Source organism: Frieseomelitta varia, unplaced genomic scaffold (genome assembly GCF_011392965.1).
Source record: "Frieseomelitta varia isolate USP_RPSP 00005682 unplaced genomic scaffold, Fvar_1.2 scaffold_562, whole genome shotgun sequence".
Taxonomy (NCBI): Eukaryota; Metazoa; Arthropoda; class Insecta; order Hymenoptera; family Apidae; genus Frieseomelitta; species Frieseomelitta varia.
In genome coordinates, this window is record NW_025110326.1 from 69628 (window position 1) to 89132 (window position 19505).

At 33.1% G+C, this 19505-nt stretch overlaps 1 protein-coding gene across 3 annotated transcripts in view; it reads right to left on the reverse strand.

Moving 5' to 3' along the window:
• Window positions 1–19505, reverse strand: part of LOC122533908 (carcinine transporter-like) — a 54073-nt gene that overhangs the window by 15228 nt on the left and 19340 nt on the right. The window contains exon 1 of one of the 3 annotated variants that reach the window (XR_006307796.1): window positions 3885–4350. The exons of 1 other annotated variant lie outside the window; for it this stretch is intronic. The gene's annotated coding sequence lies outside the window, so the exon portion shown is untranslated. Of the gene's footprint in view, window positions 1–3884; window positions 4351–19505 lie in introns of those variants that run through there. One more of the 3 variants, XM_043664057.1, reaches the window with a different exon arrangement.

Here is a 19505-nt window from a genome sequence, read left to right on the forward strand (position 1 = left end):
CGTTTCAAAATGAAAACGACATCTCACAGAATCAACAGACAAAAGTGTTCGAGCGTCGAATATTTTGTAGTGTCACTCCTCTTCATTTCGCCGATCATAGGGAAGATTGGCTGCCGTTAGAAGCGAAGTCGAACGATCGTTCCACTTTATCACGTTATTACGCGTGGTTAAACGCCTCCCGATATTTCACGTGCATCGAATGAATTCCAATGAATGGCTCGATCGCGTTCGTTTTCCCCGATCGTTTCGATGGTGAGAGAAACCACGGGGCCCCGCGGCGAGGAATCACGCGTGCAAACTGCACGGATCTCTGTTAGCCGCGACCCTGCTCGTTAATTAATTCTTCTAGGATGTAATAACTGTCGTTAGGCGTGTCCTCGCTGTGTTGTAACAGACATAGCTCCCCCCCCCCATGCGATCGATGAAGAATGATCGTCCTGTAATCGTTAACGCCGCTCGAGTTATGACGATCGTTACACAAGCCTCCATTTTTAATTGGCGTCTAGCTGGATAAATTACTTCGATCGAAGGAAAGATCGGTTTTTCGATGCTACGAGCTGCGCGCTGATGCGTGCTTCTGCGCGATCTGTTCCTGAATGATTATCTCGGTTGAAGTTGCTCAGTTTTGTCGATGTTGACGATAAATTAGTATATATATATATATGTAAATAACGTATGTTTATATACAAGAGCATTTTCATGTTGATATATCGTATGTTGTTTCATGTGGTTCTTCTTTTGTTTTGTTCTGTTTTTTTTTTTTTTTTTTTTAGTTTTTTTTTTTTTAGTTTTTTTTCTGTTCTGTCTTGTAACAAGCAAAATTATTATGTGACAAGTAGCTTAGCTGAGTATTTTCATAGTCAGATTATTGCCAGAAGTAAGGAAATTGTTATTATTTAATATTAATATTAATTAATTGGTAATTGCCATTAAATTGTTATTATTTAATATTAATATTAATTAACTGGTAATTGCCATTATTTAATATTAGCAATTATGTTTGAAGCAGTATGTATGGAGGATGAGAAGATCTATCTAATCTAATCCAGTACAATAATATTAGGGAGGGGGAAACTTTTGTGGATTTATTTACACGAAATTCGTATAAATGACATTGAGCCATAAATGAAACAAGTTTTTATCTTTGTTCGTACAATCTTTTCAATTGTACAAAAATATAAAATTGCTTCAACAGCTGCAGTTCAACAATCGTGTTTCTGTCTAGATAAAAGTAAAAGACTCGTACACCTTTAGTGATTACGGAAACAAAAAACCTGCTACCAATCTTATACTTTGACTGGTCTAGTTGTTTTTTTTTTGTTTCAAGATTGAATGGCACTGTCAAGAAACTTTTGACTCAAACAAGTCGTGTTATTTAAAGATTAAACAGGTTCTTACCACGGATTTATCAGTTGTTTCTGAAAGAACTCGTATTTTATAAAGTTTTGAAAGGTTTGGATTAGACAGATTTATCCCGTTTCAAATACAACTTGATCGTCAGATGACATTAGAATGAAGAAATCAACAGAAATTAGTCTATTAAGAAGGTCAAAGTCTTAAGAAATCGAATATTTCTCTTCTTCGATCAGTGTGAGAATGAATGAGTTGTAAATTAAAATTGACAGAGATTAGCAGAAATTCTAAAGTCGATAATATTTTTAATCTTCAGCACGTTAATGTGAAATTATCAATACTTTTTTTTTCACAAAGAAAGATTCTTAAAGGACTTTACGATGGTTTTTTTATTTGTTGACTCGATATATTTTCATAGTATATACAAGTTCCGTTATTATCATCAGTCTATTATATCTTGTGCTTAACAAGACACAGTTTTTAAGAAATATTTAACAAATCACTTATTCTTGTTTGTTCTAGCACGAACGTCTCAGTAACTGAATCAACTAAAGAGAGAGAAACTGACGTGTAACATATTGAAGCCTTTCAAGAAATTCTAAGAGACATTTTCACATCTTTTACAAATATTATTTTATTATCTGTTTTTTTCTATATTTTTTGTTTCTTTTCACTGAAATTAGTGGACGAAGTTCATGCAAAAATTGTTCGTGATAATTATTGAAATATTACAAATTAAACGAATATAAATAATTATCGATAGAAACAAATAATATACGAATTAAAATTCATGATTCGCTCTACATTAATATATTTGGGATACGAATAAACATATTTGTTCTTCTATTTTGAAGACCTAACATTAAAGTCGAAAATGGTCATCTAGTAAATACAAATCTCGTGCAACAGATCATTATTACTCGTGACGTCTAACGATGCTCGTTATCTCGACAGACTTATTAGCGTTCAGATTATAATTAAAACTCGTCGTGAGATGAAATAAAGGGACCGAGTAGTCACGAAGAAATGGTACTTGGAACGAAAAGGAGAGTCAAGGTTTTCTTTCGTCAGATGATGTTTACTTTTCGTGAAATGTCCAAGTTAATATATATAATTCACTGTAAATTCCGCTTCACTCGTGATTTGGAAATTCAACGAAATTTCATTAACGAGAACGAGAAGTATCTTCCTTTTTTGTTTCTTGGCGAAATAATAAATAAAAATCAATCAAGATACGCGAAACATTAAAAAAGTTTATTAACGCTAGAATTAGACTCGTGTATCACGATTATATTGGCAAAAATTTGATGCAAATCTTCAAACGTACTCTTCTGCTCAAAAATTTAAGGTTACATACTTGTCTGTCGACAAAATATGGAAAAAGAAGAAGCGAAAATATTATCACCAAATATAACAATGGAAGAAACATATATACAGGGTGTTTCGTAACTTGTGGAAGCTGATTGTACGCCTAAAAATAATGAAAATATATATGTCCTATCTGTCTTCGTTTATAAGATATAATGAATTTTATAAACAGAGCAAACTCTCTGTCCGACCTCTCTTTCCACAGACCGCAATAGTTTGTAAGCGTTATTTGTTTACAAATAATACTTACTTGATATCTTTCGTTTCTTGTACTTGGTTCCTGCAAATGTGTGAACGTGAAGAGAGTTTCGAATCTACCATACATTTCATTGATTAAGCTAGTTTCACCAGGGATGGTATATTCAATTTTCATAATAATCATAATTAGGATGAAGAAAATCCACACGTTATTGTGCATTCAAGACATCAACACCAGTTTAGTTTAAACGCATGGGCAGGAATAATTGATAAATTTTTAATTTTAATTGGACCTTTTTTTCTTGATGGGAAACTTAACGGGCACAAAGTACGTTGATTTTTTTGAGCACGCGTTTACACGAAATATTAGAGGAAGTCCCAGACGATATTAGACTTCGTATGCGATTTATGCATGATGGAACTCTGCCGCATTTTAGCCGAGTGGCTAGGCAATTTTTAAATCGACACTTTGCAAATAAATGGATTGATCGTGGAGGTCCTATTGCTCGTTTGATCTGAATCCATTAGAGTTTCATTTGTGGGGACAAATCTATTGTATACGCAACATCGATTGAACATGCTGAAATACTATAGAAATAGAATAGAGCAAGGCTTTCGACAAATTCGAGAAACACCAGGAACGATAGAGAGAGTAATCAGATGAATGACGAGACGCGTGCAGGCTTGTCTTCAAATGCAACGTGGTCATTTCGAGCATCTTTTGTAAAAGTAATTAAAACAGAAAATTCATTGTATCTCATAAACGAAGACAGATAGGAGATATATTTATATGACTTTTTTTCATTATCTTTAGCTGTACAATCAGCTCCCGAAGTGGGTCCCACAAGTTATACCTGTATATATATTTTTCGTGATATTTATAGCGAAATTTCAAAACACGTAATTGCCCAAATACCTTCAAGATCATCAAGGACCATAAAACAAGACTCACAAAACACATTTACCTTTTCTCTACTTGTTCAAGAGGAACGTCCGACTTTACTCGACACACGGTATCACAGATCTCGACACGGTCTCCGCAGAAACTTTTTCGAATCGGTCACAAAAGGAAGAATAAAGAAACAGAAGAAGACCCAGCTTCTCTCACTTGGCACCAACTTCGGAAGGATTTCTTCTCGGACTCGACGAATTCGACTTCGAACGAAAGATATCGCGGCTTTTCGTTTCGTTTCTTTTCTTTCCTTCGTTTCCTTTTTCCCTTTTTGTCCTTTCACTGGCGAGGATCCAAAGAAAGAATGGCCGACGAATCTCTCGCGAACGACTCTCGCGAACCTCTGGCTCTCCACGGTGCACGTGCTCGATCTCGATCTCGTGACAGTGATCTTGGTGTGGCACGCGCGATTTCTCGAAACGGCGCGGCTACATCGTCGTTTAAAAGCGGGGCACGCATCGACTGTTCGCCCCGTGGACAATTAGCGAGGCTTTATAGACGCGTGCAGACGAAAGACCCGAGCCCCACCAGCCTCGTGTCTACGGCCATTGGACGACGCCTTTGGCCCCCCGAGATCATCACGTCTCGAGTAAATGCTCGACTCGACGACGTCACTGGAGAACTGCCGGGGATTTCACGATTCCGTAGCCGCTCTCGCCTCTTCGCGTCGCGTTTCGTCGCGCCGGGTTTCCTCGTGACTCGTCAATCCTTCCTTTTTCTTCCTGCTTTTTCGCGCCGTGTCGCGTGTGTTCGACAAACGTTCACGCGACAAGAGAGCCCGAGACACCGCAGGTGAGTGTACGTTCACACAGTATCGCTGCGTCCGATGTCGAGCGATTAGATGATTGTAGTTGATAAGTTTGCAAATGTGTTGCGTTTGGTTAGACGACTCGTTTGTTAGTGATTTTTTTTTTTGGTTAAATTGTCGTTTTTGATAGTAGTTATTCTTATTGCAATCACGAGTGGCAGGAATCCTTTTGTTACCAATAGTTTTGAAAGGAATAGAATGATTTCGATCAAACTCTTGGCAGAGAGATTAATTTGGAAGGAGTTTCGGAAATATCGGAGCACGTAGGATTTGAAGTTCAGCGAAGTATGTGAGTTCGAGGTTTAATAAAAATTTATCACAAAGCAGGAGCTATCGCAAGAATTTGCGAAATATGATTTACGAAGTACTTCTTTGAAATCTGGTAGGAGGAAGAAAAGCACGCGTTGACGAATTTGCAAATAGATAAAACGTGACAAAGTTGAAATAAATTTCAAGTGAGAACTTGCAATAAGATATCTATTTAGAATTTAGAAAAATGATTTAATTATTTGTTGACTTAATTTCACAAGCGGCGAAACAAGCCGATTCTTTCAATATCCTTCCAACAGTCCTCTAATTATGAAAGGACGCGGCAATATTTTCGATTTTCGAGAAACAAAGTAATCGATAATTCGAGGCGAACATTCGCCGAGTAATGAGATGTATTCGCGAAATTGTAGGTTTAAAAACGCGAAGTCTCGTCAAAGGCAAGGACTTCAGAAACCTGATACCCTTGAAAAGAGGAGAATTGCTAGTTGCTCGCGCGGCTGCAAGATCTCTTTGTCTGATCGTTCTTGCGTAATAGAATGCCGTGGAAATGAAACGAAATTCGAATTTCGCGCGCATTCCATCAAAATGTCTCTCCAAAATTGGCTAAAAAATTCTCCGTTGAAATTGCGCTTCGCCCTAATTCTCAGAGACGTTAATTATTTAGCAGAGTTTCATGCAAACTTGTATTTGTGTTAGGACTATAATTAGAAGACGGTAGACAATTGATAAAATTAACTAAAAGAGTAGGATTTTGATGATAAATTATGTATGAGATTATCACTGAAATGATAATTGATAAAACTAATTGATTTTATATATCTTTTAACATTTATCTAATTTTGCATTTTAAAATTCCCTGCGAGAAATGCAGGGAAGTTGAAAATTTTAAAGTATAAAAAAAAAAAGAAGAAACTTAAATAAAAATCTCCTACTATATATAATATATATACTATATTATATCATAATAATACTATATTATATTATAATAAATACTTTACTTTGGATATTTTATATATTATAATAAATACTTTACTTTCGATATTTTATATATTATCATAGTTAATTATATTTTACCAGTTACCAAGAACATTTTTGAATTTTACTGAACTTTTTATACTTCCTGATAATTAAGCTTAACATCATCGAATGACAAAAATTCTTAATAATAATAATAAATAAATAATTTATTCAATTAATTTTTATAGTAACTTATTTAATATTTTATTTCAATTTCTTTAATTTATTATTCAAAGGATGCACTGTTTTGTACAATTTTTATGTCGTCAGAAGAAATTATAGTATTTAAGTTGGAAATTAATTAAGAAAGCGACTTTGAAGGAAATATCATCAATGTGAAAATGCTTGTGAAAAATCGTACAGTTTAGCGTCTAAAGATTAAAACAAAGAAGTCTTTCCACGAGCGGTACAAACCGGAAGTTGAAACTCGGTTAATACGTAACGCGATTTTTTTCTTGTCGGAAACAATGATCTTCTGTAAATTTGAAATTGTCTCTAACTCTCTGGTGTGTGTATCGTTCTTAAGATTTGTCAATAAAAGCGTTAAATCGTTAAGATTTATTACATCTTTCTGTTTTTCTGATTCGTTCGCCATACTTTACGAGATATTATTAATTATCACGATTAGATAAAGATTTAAAAAAAGAATTAAATCATTTTATATGTAGAACTGGAACAGTCGATGTGATGATGATCAGTTTCGTTTCTTGTATCTTTAATTGGTGCCAGAACGTTATATTCGTCACAATATGCATCAAATTTTCGTTTCGTCATTTACTTGCCACTCAACATTGTGCATACATCGCAATCAATATCATGTTCGTACAGCATTTTGTACAAGTGTTTAATATTGTATCATATCAAGGCTCTGGCTGAGACACTTGTTGTTTTCCCTTTTGATTTAATTCTAATAATTTAATTCAACTTTCTGAATTCGACTTGTGAAATGAATAAAACACTTGAACACGCGAATCAATTGAACGTATTTCATCATTTCAGGCAATTGTATCTAGAACATGTTTCCACAGAAGATTATTATCGAGACGAGATAAGAAGGTTTAAAATATCAGATATGAGCATCTGAATTTCTATGCCGAAAATAGCGAAATAATGATTATAAAACGAGTGCCGTACAAATTCGTAGAAAGTACCATCGATCATTTGCGATTATTCTTATTAAATTACATCAATCTTTCATTCGATTATTCACTAAAATTTCTTCACAATGATATACCAATCAATTTTCATGCTCGTTTTACACCAGTCAACATTTTTAGTTTAGCTTTCGAAAAATATTTCAGCTCTCGAAAAAATAAAATTTCTCAATAACAACGACAATAATAATAATAATAGTAATATCGCGATCTGCTCAATTTTAGAGTTCAATTTTCTGTATCGAGGAAAATGTCAAATGCAAACTAAAATCGCGTGCTCTAGATTTTATTGATACATAATTTGTTTACATCCAGTTGTCGACGAGCCAACGATAATATTTTGAGTTACGTAAGATAACGCGGAATTATAAACATCGTCGAAATAACGCATGCAAGCGTCAAGATCGTGGAAAGATACCTCATCGTTGATTGTTCTCCAAAAATCCTGCACGGATCGCTCCGATAACGGGATTTCCTCGTATTTCGAGCACTCCACACTTAGACGAAAACATTTGTATTCGTAATTGCTGCTATAAACAATGCTTCACCTAACACGAGTTTACCTTATCAGCCTTTTTAGAGAAAAAAAGTCAGAGAAGAAGTTTGGTTTCACGTGTAGATATAGAGATTAAGTCGTTGGCACTACTCGTTGAAAAATTGGAGCGCGAAATTTGTCGAAGGCGACGCGAAATGAAAGGAAAGACGAACAAACACAGTTTCCGTTGTAGTCGTTTTATGATTAGCAAACATGCTGCAAGACAAATTCTTCATCGAATATCGCGTTTCTTTTGTTTTATGTGAAAATTACTCGATCGTCGAGCTTTGAAATTGAAAAAAACATCACAAAATTACACAATTTCAGAGTTAAACGATTAATATTAATAACAATAATAATTATATGAGAAAAGAGAAAGTATGAAATTCTAAAAATGTTATTTATCCTATTGTTTCTCGACAATTATTGTCGCGTTGTTATGTAACAATAATTCGGGGAAAACCAGAAATGGGTCAGACACGGTGATTATTTTTTAATTACTATCTAGCGACACGAAAGCGTTTTAAACCGAGGTTCGCGAAAACAAAACAGAAGTTGCGAAATCTGATTTATTGAACATGAAGCATTTCGGAGAAATGTGAAAATATTTAAAGTTAAATACGACAGACAAAATTACGTGTCAATTCCGGAAAGATTGAACGAGCTTCTAATGTTCACGGCCGAAGATGAAACTTTATTGCTTGGCTTAATGCTTTGATGCGGATGTTTGAACAAGTACTCGAGACTATAGACATCGTGACACGAGACCGATTAGAAATAATTATATTTAAAAGGTACGAAATTGCTATTTTTTTTTTAGTAAATATAATAAAATAAGAGTAAAATAATTTACTATAATTTAGTAAAATAATAGTAAAATAATTTATTATAATTTAGTAAAATAATAGTAAAATGACTTACTATAATTTAGTAAAATAATAATAAAATAATTTATTATAATTTAGTAAAATAATAGTAAAATAATTTACTACAATTTAGTAAAATAATAGTAAAATAATTGACTATAATTTAGTAAAACATAGTAGATTTAGTAAATATACTATTACTATAAATATAATTAACTCTACTATTACTATAATTGCACAATATTTGCACAATTCTATATATAGGATATATACTGTTCTTTTTCTCGAAGTTTCTCACGAATGAAAGAATGGAACTCAATTTTGAAGGACAGAATATTATTTTGACACTACAATCTGATATCAGTAGCACTCATAATAAGATTGATCTACGTACGTCATGAACAATAATCTTATCCAGATAATAATTATTAGAGAACAGAAGTACCAAATAAGTGTTAAATTCTTACTGAATATCGAAGCTTATTAACATGATTGAAATATATATTTAAATATATAGATAGTTGCATTAAATATCGTACAACTTCTGTATACATAAAATTTTTGCCAAATATAGTCATGACAGTCGAGTGTTAATAAAATATCAAAATGTCCACAATGTGTTTGAGCATTTTTGTAATCCTAAACGTACTGACTTGTAAATACATAAAAATAATAATAATAATTACTTAAAATCTACAATTATACATGCAACATCTGCGTGTAACATGTTTATCATAGCCTCGATTCCAAAGTGTCAATTTGAACGAAACAAAAGGACAAATTTCGAGCAGCGACGATCATTTCGATTAATGACACTGTTCAGTGCCGCGCAGTAAGGCTTGCAAAAGGATTTGCAACAACGCGAGAGAAAAAGAAAAACAGGCAAGGGACAGCACGTGCATGCACGTTTCGTAATCCTGAATCGATTCCTTCTGAAACGCGGCAACCTTCGGCCGCGTGAATTAATTAACGAATAAAAAGAAGCGAAACGTTTCGATGTGCGTAAAAGCGTTGCAACACTCCCACGGATGAGTGTATCACGTATGTACGTACGTAAATAATATCCGCAACGTTAGTATGTGTAACCGCTTAATGAGAGGAGACCCAGAGGATCGTACGCGAAATTGGAAGAAATTTTTCCATTTTTTGATTTCGTCGAGTGTAAAATAAAATACGGTTATCTCACTCCAACACTAGAATTACCGACGACCAAAGCATAAAATTTCCATCGGAGACGTTATAAAAATAAATAAAACAGGAAATCTTCAGTACAACAAATTGCACAAGCGTTTATTTATATATTTTACGAAGGATCATTCGAGTCTTCAAAAATATACTGGTTTCGTATCTATAGAATATATAACAAAAATATTCAAATGGTCATTTTGGTAGTTCTAGTGTTAAATAGTGGAAAGTATGCTGGGTCAGCGGTTAAGAGGAGATATTAAGAAATTTCTTTTGATTATTACGAACAAACACTTCGCTCTTGAATATATAACTTTGCTTCACTTTTAATTGCAACCTCTGTCATCGTGGCTGTTTTTTTTTTGTTTTTTTTCTTTTCAACCAACAAAAAGTCTCGAGCGAGTGCCGAGTTGGTCACGAGAAGCTGAACTTCTGCGAGAACTATCACTTCTGGTTTTATTTGCCGTGAAGCTGATGACCTTGAGAGCAATGGGAAGCCACGGGATTCCCAGCGGATCGAAGAGCAACTGGCTGGTCAGCCGGAGAATTACCAGAAGCCACGAGGACAAGTTCCAAACCGGTTCATTGAAGAAGGAATGAAGATGGAAGAGTGACGAGAGGACGGGACTAGATATAAACCGTATAATGAAAGAAGTTCAGGTAAAATTTCTCTGTGAAAACGCAGCGTAATTTTCTCTCCGTTGGATTATTTGTTTATCAATTTATATTTATGTAATTTTCTCTCCGTATTATTATTTGTTTGTGACGATTCCCGGCACTTAATTTACAATTGGTAAAATTATTGTTGGAATTTAATTTTCAATTGATATTTTAGTTTAAGAAGTCTTCAAACTTTCATTACGAAATCTACTAGAAATCCTTGTCCTTACAATACTTTTGTTCCATTTCGTTTCATATCGTTCATTTGTATCTTTTTAAGTTTATCTTTTATCTTTTAAATTTTTATTTATCTTTTAAATTTTTATCCCACCTGTTCCATTGTTACATTATTGTAAATAGTGTGAATTTTAGGAGGATTATTATTCGTGAAAGATTAGTAGAATTTTGAAAAGTTCGAGCATTGCAAATTAATGTGCTTGAAGCTCGTAATGCTGTTTTATTTTTACGCCGAAAGTTTCATTGTTCATTTCAATTGCAATAATCGAAGTCATGGAACTTTCCTAACCATTCTTTGCAATAATCGAAGTCATGGAACTTTCCTAAACCATTCTTTGAAACCAATGTTCCAAAGTCCAACTCTCAAGTTGTGGAAGAATTCCTATTTAAAAGGGTTCATCTCGTTGTCAACGCCGAAATGAATGAAAAGATTGGATCTATTGTCGAGTTCAATTCGAGGGGCCTTGAGATTTTTAAGACACGTGCGGCCCAATAAGAGCGGGTCGTTTTATTTGGTAGTTCAATTAACGAATCCAAGCGTTTTATGAGAACAGCTGTATAACGTTTACGTTTAATTACGAAAAATGGAGATCTAATTGTAAATGAAATGGAGCACAACCGCTTCGATTATTGGTCAACCAACTTTCTGTCAGTTGTTAGTTTTCCGTTCAATCTCACGTACATAAATATAAATAAACATAATTTGTTTCTCTCTAAATTAGAGTTTCAATAATATAGTGTTTCTACAGACGAGGCTCGCTCAGCGTTTTAAACGTTTAAAGGTTCTATTGTTTCACAAAACTGAGCAGAGCTTTAGGAATTTTAAATTTGTCACGATTCTTCTAGCAACACTATTGCTTATCTATTTTTTTTAACTCTGAGGAGATTGCAAGCCGCTCGTCGCTTTTGAGACACACTTTTTCACCTATTTTGTTTATCTCGTTTAAACTGGCTTCGAAGATAAATCCTCCTTTTTAAAGTAATTTATAGTTGTTAAAGTCGAAAATAAATCAGCACTAACAACTAATCGTATAAAGTGTTAAAATGAAATAATAAAATAAATTAAAATAAAGATTAAAGAGACAAAAAGGAGTATTATTTTTCTGCCTCGAAAAATGACAAAAATTCACGAAAAAAATTCCTCGTTTTTATTTCACCACGTCCTTGATATTTGCGAATAATTTACATCGTATGTTATGTTACTTTTAAATGTTTAAATGTCAAAATATCATAATTACTGTTCCACGGTTAGACATCTCAGCAAATCGAATACTTGAAGCGTGCACCAAGCAACAAACAAACGGAATACATTCCTACGAATGAGTTACAAGCGAATTTCAATTGACGATAAGGAAACTCGAACTTTCTAGGAAAAATAACACGTTATGCTACGCAAGAATAAATATATTAACGATAATTTATGTTCCAGGTACTGGCTATTTTCTTCGAATTCAACTCGGTGGTGAAACAGCCAGTTGATTCAAGTCATTTGAGTATTTTTTTCTTTTTTTTCTTTTCTAAGAAATAAGTAATATTTAAAAAACAAAAGTCTTTAAGAAGTAAGTAATATTTAAGAAACAAAAGAGAAACGTCAGGAGATTAAAAATTAAATAATATTGTATTAAAAAATCTTGAAAAAGGAATAATTTCAATTTCGAGTAGCAGCGAAGAAACAGCGATGATGGAGGACTTAAAAATGAACGCTATCCGGGGAAATTTAACAGCAGAACGTGTCAAAGAAGATCAGACCAGACGGTGTTAAAGAGAGGAATGATTTCACGCTCGAGATAACGTTGTTAAAATTCTCTGCAGTTCCAATTTCCAGGCAAGATCTCGAGTTATCAGCAGAAAATCAAGCATACAAAGTGCAGTTACTTTCCCTGCTAGTTGAGAAACTGCAGAACTCGCGTCATTCGCCCTTTCTATAGTGACGCAAATCAGGTACTGTTACGCACGATTTCGAACGACCTTTAACGACAAAAATAAGGAAAGACGCCGAACGAAAAATTCTGACAACGACGGTGATTATCGGCGCGACAAATTATTATTTATACTTTCAAGGCGGAAGCTTCGACTTTCACACTCGAAGCAAGATGATAAAACGTTTTTGCTTTGAAATTGGGGAATTTTCATTTGCTTTGTTAAGAAAATTCAGCTTCGATATTTGAAACGTTTTCAAATTTAATAGTTTTGCAATTCTACTTGTCGCAAAAACGAACTGGACATTCCTCGTTTCTTCGCCTAACCTCGAACTTTCTATATAAATGATAAATATAAATAATAAATATAAACTTCAAAATTTCAAGCATAGGACAGAATTAGAAGATCAAGTCGATCAATGATTTTCGATGAAGAAAAGGGACAACGCTCTATTTTGTAAAGCTGTAGACAGCTTTGGCTCAATTGTCAGAAAAGAGGAAAATATAGGAGCGACACGGTTTCAACTCTTACGTTGCGGTTTCGTAATCTGTCGTTAACGTTAGAGATAACGTTTATGCTGGTCGTTATCGAATTGTTCGCATTTGCAACAGACCTGACCATCACTATGAAACGAACACTTTGATTGGCTTGCATAATACGCCTCGTCTTTCGTAACTGCGCGTAGCATTTGCTTTCCTCGAGTTTCACGCCACCCCCTCCCTCTGTATTTCCTTCTGTTTCTGTGTTTTCACTCATCTCTGGTTTTGATAGGTAATTAATACTCTCAATAGAACTATGTATATTTTAATTAATTTTATTGCTTCCTATTTGGAGTATTTTAAAATCTTTGATTTTATTGGATGGCGGATAGACGTGAGAGTTTTGTTCCAAGTTGATAGAGACTGACATTATTTAAATTAATAGAAAAAGAATGCTTGTTTAAAAATAATTCTACAATCGCCTGGCTACTTAAAATTTAACAGAGAAATTAATTCAATTTGTTGTTCTGCTCACGACAATTCACTCCTTTAACCAATTTAATTTATCATTTATGTCATTATAAATTCAGTTTACATAATTTATCATTCAAATTTCTAGTAATGTAACTATAAAAATCAGTTCAAGAAATACTAATAAATTTCTACAAGATTATTTAAATTATTATATAAATTGTTATTATTAATTATTTAAACTTTCACTTTTCCAAGGTAGAGGTGAACATCCCCTTGAAGATTCAAGCGTCAGATAATTAAGTGTCGAAAAGAAGTTCTTTCTCGACACAAAGATTGAGGGTGAATCGATGGAAGTGACTTCCATGAATGGATGAAACGATCGCTGGCAAGGCCAAGTGACTCTCTGACCCATTCCATTCGCTTTTTAGCGAATCTACCATTAAGTTCAAGTTCATTAACGTGAACGAGTTGACGAGTTCTTGAACGAGTTCTCGACGAGAAGATATAGCTGAGAGAGAATGTTATCTAGTCGTCTTTCAATCCAACCATCTTACTTAGTACATATAATTTTCTCAAGTAATCTCTCCATTCGACTCTTATTATTAGTTGATTGGACAGTTTTATCGAATTTTCTTCATTTAGAAAATAATCTATCCCTAGGTTATCTTACTCATCTTAATTTGGAACGTTCATTTTCTTCTTCTTTTCAAATATTTATTACGTCTGAATTTATGATTGATTTTCTCTCAAAAAGAAAAGAATTTTGCTCCTTTTACGTGTATGCATGAAGTAGATATACATTTCGTAATAATTCAGTTGATAAAATTATAATAATTTAATAATTATAATAATATGTAGTGAGATAAAATTATAATAATATATAGTAACATAAAATTATAATAATTTAATAATTATAATAATATATAATAAGATAAAATTATAATAATATATGACAAGATAAAATTATAATAATATAATAATATAATAATTCGTTTGACTTGAAGACTGACACACCTGGCACTTTTAATATTTACATCTGATGATTTGATACAATTTTAGTCGAATTTTAATAGACAATAGAGCATTTTTAAAAGAATTTAACAGAGACTTTTCAAATTGAATGGATCCTTTCTCAGGAAGCTTTTCACTTCATCCGTAACAACGCCGTTTTCTAGAAATTTAATTTCTCTCCACTCGAAGCTTTACTCTCACCCTTCGTTTGTCTTTCCTCACGTACGCGTTCGCGTTCCTTTTTCTTTTCTTTTTTTTTTTTTTTTCAATCGTCTTTTGAAGCTCCCGGTTCAAACGAGCGCTTAATATACTACAAACAGAACTGAGAATTTTTCTTTCAGGCAGCGTTATTACTGTGCACACATTCAAATTATAAACGTTTCGTTCGCCATTCAGAAATTCGTAGAATCATTCAGTTCGGCATATTTTAATTTAAGGACGCTCTTCTGCGTCAACAAGAAATAAGAAAAACAAGGAGTTGGCATACCCTCGATACATCCGTCATATCGTTCATAAATTATTCGAACAGCTCTTCTATCGATCCTATTAAAAAATACCAAATGTTTATAAAAAGGGGAAAAATTTTAATGCAACAAGTTCCTTTTCCTGGAGTACATATATATGTTCTTTCTTTTTCAATCGAGACCTCTCTCTATAAAAAAGAAAAAAAAAAAAAAAATATACCAAGAGTTCGTAAAAAGAGAGAAAAGTCTCGAAGTTGCGATTTTTTGTATACTCTTCTTTCTTTTTCAATGGAGTTACGGTTACATTTTCTTCCGGTATCTCCGAGAAACTGCTCGTCACTTCAACTTCTGATATTAAAAAAATATCAAGAGGGAAAATCCTGAAGTTGCAACCTTTTCCTCACTGAACTACCCGTACTTTCTGGAAATATATATCCTTTTACTTCTTCCGATCCAGTTTATAATACATTTTCCCTCGATTGTCGACCTCAGAAGAGACCTTTTCCTTTAATTCGACCTTCCACTTAACTCCACGGTCACAGGGAGCCTAATGGCACCGATGAAGAGGCCTCTACGCGGCGAAAAAATGATCTCACGGGATTGTGCTTCGCCGTCGTGTTTTTGCCGACTTTTCCTTTGACGCTCGCCACCTTTTCATCGAGGGAACTTCGATAAATAGCCTCTTAATCAAACTGCCAGAAGATACGTTGCTTTCAGTTTGGAAAGGGACAATTTTTACAACAAAATTTTAATCGACAGAACTTTGATAAAATTTTAACGATCTCTCGTTACAATTTCACTGCTCTATTCTCTCTTTCAATTTTCCCTGTTTTCGATTGTGACGGAATTTTGATTATACATTCTTCTGAGTTTATTTTTATCTTCACCCTGGTGTTACCTTGCTATTCGCTTTGTTTATTGTGTTTATTATATTTATTATAAATCTGACCCAAGTAGATATTTATTATATTTATTTATTCTTTATATTTATATTATATTTATTTATTATATTTATTTATTCTTTATATCTATATTATTTTTATTTATTATAATTATTTATTCTTTATATTTATATTATATTTATTTATTGTTTCGGAAACTATAAAATCAAGTGTATCATTGTGCTTTCACAACGCTCGCTGATTTATTCTCGATGCGTTATCTCTCGACAGCGAGAATCAACATTTGCTCTTACGCTCTGTTAAAAAATTCTCCACGCATAAAAAGTTTCCACAGTGCACACGACCAGCGGAATTTTTAATAAAATCTCGCCTGTTGTGTCTGTGAAACTTTCAACTACGAGTTTACTTTTCGAACTCCGTTTCTCACGCGTTTTATAACATTATGAATCTTTGCTTAAGGTTGATTAAGTTGTGAGGAACAAATTTGCACGGAGTTAACCAGTGAAACAAATTTCTACGCGGAAACCATTTTTTAAACTACATTCATGAAAGTATGAGTTTAACGTAAGTGGCTATAACTTAAGAGAGGGGAAAGAAAAGAAAAAAATGTTATTCGCGACACAAAACAAAAAGTCAGCGGAGTCTAATAAATAAACTGCGGATTTTCGTGTAGATAGGCTAGATATTCGCGAAAGAAAAAATTCAGCTGCGATGAAAACGAGAAGATAAATGGACTGCAGATTTATATTTTTGTCCTCCTTTCGAAACAGGTAAGTAAAAAGACAATTTAAAAAAGAACGGTGAATCTCGATGGTAACTGTTCTCTGCAAATTTCGTATTTTCAAACTTATTTTGCATTTTAAAACTTATGTAAATGTTAATCTATGAATCACGTGGACAAGTACGAAGGAGAAGTTAAATTCACGATGAATTTTATTTTGACACATGGTCTGAACTTGACTTCCCTTATGGCGCCATATTAGATCTATGGTATACCAACGATTAGCGTTCTCGAGGAAATCCCCTCGAGTTAACTTGGATTTTTCAAATGATTCAACACATGACGTGCGTAGCAATCATTTTCCTTAATTCTTCTTGTTCCTTTTTTTTCTTGTTGTGGACTTTGAGAAATCATGCAGGTACGAGTAATTACCAGTTATCGACAGGATAACGAGAACATTGCAACCTCGTGTTCCTCTTCGTAGTTTACGCTAGAATTTTCAATTAATTTTTGTTCCAACGGGAATGAAAAGATCGTTAATTGACACAATTTTCGAATTTTATAATGCATCGATTACACATTAACATAATATCATAGGAAGGAAATATAGAAATAACATAATATTTAAGGAAGGAAATTTAGAAATATTTAATTATTATGTAATAAAAAATATTTACGCAAGTGATCTTTTTCGTCTGTGTAATTAATTACTGTTCCAACAATTATAAATTGAAAGGTCTTCGGGATGAATAATTAAACAATCATTGAAATCGACACAATTTTTACAATTTATACTATTGATTATATTAAAGAAAGAATTTAGAAATATTTAGTTCACGTATGCAAGTGATCTTCTTTGTTTGTACGTCTGAGAATTCCTGATCGAGTAATTTCTGTCCGAAGAGAATAACAGAATCCGCTTCGCAGTTATTTACTTGAAGACTGTTGACTCTTTCCGAACAAAGTTTTAGAATTTCAAGTTTTCAAATAGTGATTAATCATCGATCGCAAGGACTCGGCTGTTGTAGCAAGGGATACAAGAGTGTGGGTACCTTCTGTACGAGGCAATTTCTCGTAACACGAATGTGTGATCAAAATGTCAACATTCTGTAACTGGTTTGAACTGTTCTGAACAAGTGGCAATGTAATTAAACGATCTTGAATGCGAATAGCGACTGCTATAGTGTCAATTACTCGTATCCGTGACATAGTAACAGATGATTTTGTGATTGGAAGAAAAATACCTCACGTTCCTTGAGAAGAGATCATAATTTTTTACGTCCATCGAGCTATGATAATTAAAGATGTTTAGAATTTAAAAAGATTCTCAATGTGATAAATTTTCAATGAAGCAATCTCAAACGAATCCACTTAAGTCAATGACAAAATCGATTAAAATCTTGAATTTAATCGATGACCAAGTTCATTTTTGACAGCAGGACAACTTAAATTCATCTATATTAGTGTCATGTTAAAACTATATTAATCTATTTCGTTGCTTAATGTCACGTTCTCCGTTGGAATATTAGTGACCACATTTATGTTATAAATAAAAATATAATGAGAATGATAATTAGTGACCACATTTATGTTATAAATAAAAATATAATGGAAATGATAATTAGTGACCACATTTATGTTATAAATAAAAGTATAATGGGAATGATAATTATAGATAATAACTAAAAGATAACGATTTATATTCGTGTGAATGTATGCTTGTATTAATTTACTTTATTTGCCTAACGTCATGTCCTCTGTTAGAATATTAGTGACCACACTTATTTTTTTTATAAATAAAAATATAATAGGAATGATAATTATAGACAATAGGTAAAAGATAAGTATTTATATTCGTGTGAATGTATGCTTGTATTAATTTGTTTTATTTGCCTAACGTTACGTCCTCTGTTAGAATATTAGTGACCACTTTTATTTTTTTGTATAAATAAAAATGTAAAGGGAATGATAATTATAGATAATAGCTAAAAGATAACGATGTTATTTGTGTAAATGTATACTTGTGTTAATTTACTTTAGTTACCTAATATCACGTCCTCCGTTGGAATATTAGTGACCACATTTATTTTTTTTATAAATAAAAATGTAAAGGGAATGATAATTATAGATAATAGCTAAAAGATAACGATGTTATTTGTGTAAATGTATACTTGTGTTAATTTACTTTAGTTACCTAATATCACGTCCTCCGTTGGAATATTAGTGACCACATTTATTTTTTTTATAAATAAAAATGTAAAGGGAATGATAATTATAGATAATAGCTAAAAGATAACGATGTTATTTGTGTAAATGTATACTTGTGTTAATTTACTTTAGTTACCTAATATCACGTCCTCCGTTGGAATATTAGTGACCACATTTATTTTTTTCAAGACGTGTCCTCTCCCTATCGTTAATCAAGCGAGCTTCGTCTCGCGAGTTACCGAAGATTCCCCGATCGTTTCCCCGGTAACTTCCACCGGGCGGACGTCAGAAAGTTCCTCAGGCTCGTTTTCTACGGTTTCCGGTGGCCGTAAATTCAATTTATTCCAGGCTGTTATGCGTTTTCAGCTAGGTATCCTTGGAAATGTCGAGCTGGTCACGCTCAGCTGGCTCGGTGTCGATCGATATTAGAAAAGAAAAAGAATCGGCTATTTGTATTACATTACATCGACGATTCCTTCCACGTACAGTAGATACAGCATAAAAGAAAAAAAAAAAAAAAAAAAAAAAAAAACGTCGATCCGGAGACGTAAAGTAAAATAAAGCAGCGGAAAAATTTTATTGTAAAAAACAATAAAATAATGAAATAAAAAGAGGAGAGATGTCAATGTCGCAAATCGGTATCGAAGTTTGAAAAGAATCTGACGGATCCTTTTGAAAAAAGAATCAGAGATGAAAAAAATCTTTAAAGCGATGTGGATAATC